Consider the following 4,681-nt stretch of genomic DNA (forward strand, 5'->3'; position numbering starts at 1 on the left):
TGCTCTTAGCTGTTCTTCATTTATCAACAGGATCGCTTTTCAAAGGGAGAAGATACTGGTAAAACACTATGGTTCTTTTACATGAGGGCTTTATGTCTTACTTCTGAAGCCATTTAGTTTAGAGTCTGAGTTACTGTCAAAACTAGTTATTGAATATAATGAATCTGAGGCAATTTGTGCTCTGCAGACATGTCCCATTAATTGCTAAATTCAGCCTTTTTAGATAAATAATCTGAATATTTGTAGATTGCAAATTCTGAAGAACAACCTTTCAAATAAGGCTTATTAAAATATTCAAGAACAATAACCATTTTGTTCTTTGTAGTTCAATTAAAGCTGATACAATTAGCAGATTAAGCGCTGAGTCAATTGAAAGAGAATGGACACTTTTTAAAAACGGGTTTAAGTAAGCAAAGAGGGTAAACAACAAATAATTTTGTTTCTGTTTTATGTCCTTGTAAAATGAACATCTTTGGGTTTTGGACAAAACAAGACAATTGAATATGTCACCATGGAAATGTCATAGACCCAAATATGTGTTTGTTGTAGTCAATTTGCCTTTAAACAAAACAGAACAACCTATTGCCAGACAAGAAAGTCATCAATATTTGAAATGGTCACTTGATGATGATGATAATCATCACTGCTAATGATCATCGCTTGCCATTGCAGCACTGATTATGACATTATTATTTGAACTTGGTATGTTGCACTAGTAGCTTAGCTGGAACTGACTCACTGTAGACGGGCTGACAGAGCTCAACAGAAGTTTCCTGTTGGGACACAGCTCAGCCAGAAACAAGGAAGCTAAATCCGGCCAGGCTGAGCTAAACGATGCCAGATGTGCAAATTACCCTACCACGGTACAGACAGAACACGTGGTACAGTACAGTAGGTTGCAGGGTATTTAATATTGTGCTGTTCCACTGTACCTCTTTATGATACATTATAAGGGAGCTTGAGACTTTTACTCTTCTACATTTTAGGTTTTAAAGTGCAGTGGTGGTTGGGATTAATCAGAAAGGAAGCAAGAGGATTACAGGGAGAGTTTAGCAAAAATATTTGAATGCTCTTATATTTGCTTTAAATGTGTGAGTTGTCTTTCACTTCCTTAGGCTTCTATACATCATATAAAGCAGCAACAATGGGTCACAAGTAGATATTGATTTGTTTCGAGGGTGTAGAACCTTTGGGTCAACAATAGTATAAGATGGCAACTTTGTTAGTAAATAGTTGCTTTTTTACACATTCAGCTATTATAAAGTGACATTATCAATCATTTGTGTTTGTGTTTCTGGCAACCTGGCTCATATAAGTTATATCTCACACAGGCTCCGCCCTCTACTGGACTCTATGGGTACTACTCTCTACCATGCTATGCGAGCATTCACATACTGAGTTGCATAAACCTAGCCGGCCAATCGGGGCGAGCCGACCTGAATGCGCGCGCAGGCCCACAGTATATAAGGCGGCTACGCCTCCCGACTGTCATCCTTTATCTCTTCAGCGAGCAGCAAACAACTGAAAAGCTAAACGTGAGAAGAGGAAAGAATAAGAAAAGTAATGGATTCACCACTCCTTGAGCCCCGGCCTCAAGACAGGAGAATTCAGGCCCATTCTGGATCTTTGCAGCCTGAATCAGCACATTGCCTGCAAAAAGTTCCATATTTTAACTATAAAACAGTAACTGGGGCTCGTGCAGCCGGGCGATTGGTTCACAACCATCGACCTGAAGGACGCTTACTTTCATGTCGAAATTGCTCCAAAGCACAGAAAGTATTTGCGTTTCGCCTTCCAGGGGATAGCCTACGAGTACGACAAATGTGTGGCCACAGCGCTTCAGCCGCTTCGCGACCATGGCATGAGGGTTTTCTTTTATCTAGAGCAGGGGTTCCCAACCCCCCGGACCGCGGACCGGTACCGGAGGTGTTACTGCCGGGCCGCAAAATAGCTGTGAGTTTATCGTAATATTTGCAGAATTATAAATATATACAAATATTTTATCATAATGTTTTTTTCACACTTATATCAGTCATATTATTTCATCCAGTAGCCTAGTTAAACTTTCACCAGAAAACAGTTGAAAATGGCTTTTATGATGTTTATGGGATTCGGCGGCTCAGCATAAGGTCTCAGCCTCTCCTGCGCACGAGAAAGTTACCGGTGCGCCAAGAGGAGCGCACAGGAGACAACCGTTTCATTGCAGACTGTTATGTTTATGTGGGGAAATGGCAGTGCATACATTATTTGAGATATATTTCAAACTCGGACTACATTTTAAGGACATGTCGGCCAGGGGTGTAGAGCTATTTGTTTAAGCACTGGATTGGCAAAACAGGAGAGTCTGTAAACCAGTCTGCCTTGATCTATGAATTAATGTCCGGGACTCTCACAGTATCTGCTGCCCACAGCTGTTTTATAGAAGGAAACCCTCCTTCACTTCATGAAATGGCTGCAGCATCAGGAGGCAGCGGGACGTGTAACTCCGCCTCTGAGAAGTGCAGCATCAGCACGCCGAGAGCTGTGCCTTTTTACGCACCGCCTTCACTGTGTTTACCTTCTTCAGAACAGCTTAAGAGTGACTGCAGGCTATACAGGCTGTGGGTCAGTAGGTATCTGACCCCCCCCCTGGGACATAGTGCACTTATGTTTTTTCCCATGCTCCTTAGGGACTCGGGGAACATGGTGCGCGGTAAACTCCATACAGAGCCTTCCTCACTATTTTCCATGCACACTCTACACGAGGTAAGCATGTGTGAGTGTGCTCTATCCAAGCTGCGGCCCCGACTTCTCCACGGTCACAACCGGATGAGAGGAAGTTGGAGTGCAGTGGCTGTTAACCAAAGGTCAGGGGCAGTGTGATGGGTCGATGTTGTTGGACGACAGGGCGTTTATCCATCAGGGCTCCACCCACTGTACCCATAGAGTCCAGTAGAGGGCTCCGCCTGTGCTTATATAACTAGGGTTACAATGCGTAACCCCCCGTTTTTTAATCATTCTCTTTCAGCTGTTTTTGTTGCTACCAAATCCTGACCCGAGGGAAATGTCTGACTTTCTGGAAGCTGAAAGTTTCACTGTGTTGGTTTTTAGAGTTTTTCCACTGAAAACAGCACCCGGCCAAAACCACCACCTCCCTCTGCTCTGTTTCCTCATAGTTTAGCCCTCTGATTACGCTATACCCTCATCTTCTCCTATAATTATTTTCTCTCACCACTGCCGATCGGGTGCATCCTGTTTCATTGAGTTTCTTTTAAACATCAAACAGGCTGAATCACCAGGAATGTGGAGGTCTTCTGGCATCATGACCTTAAAAGGAACTTTTGTACTGCTTTTTTATGGGTCCACAGATGGAAAGCATTCACTAATGGAAACTTGGTATTCCCCACATGACATGGCATAGTTGTTTATTTTAATTTGTTTTCATTCATTTTGTACACATCCTTTCAGACATTAACCCATTAGTAGTTACTTAAATAACAAAATAGTTAAGTGTCCAAAATATCAAATGTGACCTATCCAAAGATTGAGCCAGTCATGATTCATGACTTGGATAAAATGTGATGCAGGGTTGTTTTGGCATGTGTTTGGCATAGAGTACCATTTGAAGAGATGACTGCAGGAGTTACAGCTCATAAAAGGCTGTCTTCAGTGGCTGAAAGGTGAAAACTCACTACAACGGCCCAAACCACTTCCGTTATAAAGGTGGACAACTGTCACTGTTGGCACAGTTAGTCTGTTTCATAACTGTAAGTGTTTTGTCACTATATTTGAAATGAGGTTTCTACATTAGCTAGGTAGCTCACATCAGATCTGCATCATGTCTCCACTCTACTTCTATTTGGAAAAAAGCTCAGTGCATTCCTTTATTAGATTTGGTGCCATAAACGGGCCACACATTTGAAGTAAATATGTATATGTGTATGTGTTAAAAAGGATGTCATGATATACTAACTGTTACTGAGGAAATAAAATGTGCAGAGGAAACACGTTTAAATAAACACGTTTTTTATTTTAATTTTTATAATCTTATAAAGGTGTTATGTTTCCCATATCAATACATGTTTCCACTAGACAAAACATAATATTTCATTAAATCCAAGTATTCATGATTGAACAGAGAGATTATCCTAAGAAGTGGCCTTATCTAGACTGTACACACCCTTTGACTAACAGATAAAGTAGCTTTGTGTCAGTGTTGCCATGACCCTGTACTGTTGCTATGATGTTCACTGTACATGTCCATGTGATGTTACTCATTATATCCACGCCCCCCTGTACGGAACCGTCTCTATTTATACTGATGCAAGTAACCTGAAGAGGATGAATCTCACTGAGTCAGCAAACAGGACATGGAAAGCAAATTCCTCAGAAAGAGCTGAGGAAGGAAGGAATGTCAGCTTCCTTTCTGCCTCTCTGGGCTTCAAGTCAATTGCCTAAGATGATCCTAACTTTGGTTGTGTCTTTATGTGTGCCTGCCGCCTCCATGAAAATGTCTCTCAGGTATTCAATGTAAAATCATCACATTTCTCTTATCAAAACCTATTTCTCTCATTCACTGCCAAATCTGTTAAATCCATTTCACGGTTCCTGGACAAGAACAGATCAGAGTCTATCACAATGCATTGAATGGAAACCACAAATGCTACATTAATGCCGTCAAATTAACAATTGCAGTATTAGG

At 41.4% G+C, this 4,681-nt stretch overlaps 1 protein-coding gene across 1 annotated transcript in view; it reads right to left on the reverse strand.

The window, feature by feature from the left end:
• Positions 1-4,681, reverse strand: part of mcf2l2 (MCF.2 cell line derived transforming sequence-like 2) — a 118,802-nt gene that overhangs the window by 95,719 nt on the left and 18,402 nt on the right.

Source organism: Trematomus bernacchii, unplaced genomic scaffold (genome assembly GCF_902827165.1).
Source record: "Trematomus bernacchii unplaced genomic scaffold, fTreBer1.1, whole genome shotgun sequence".
Classification (NCBI taxonomy): Eukaryota; Metazoa; Chordata; class Actinopteri; order Perciformes; family Nototheniidae; genus Trematomus; species Trematomus bernacchii.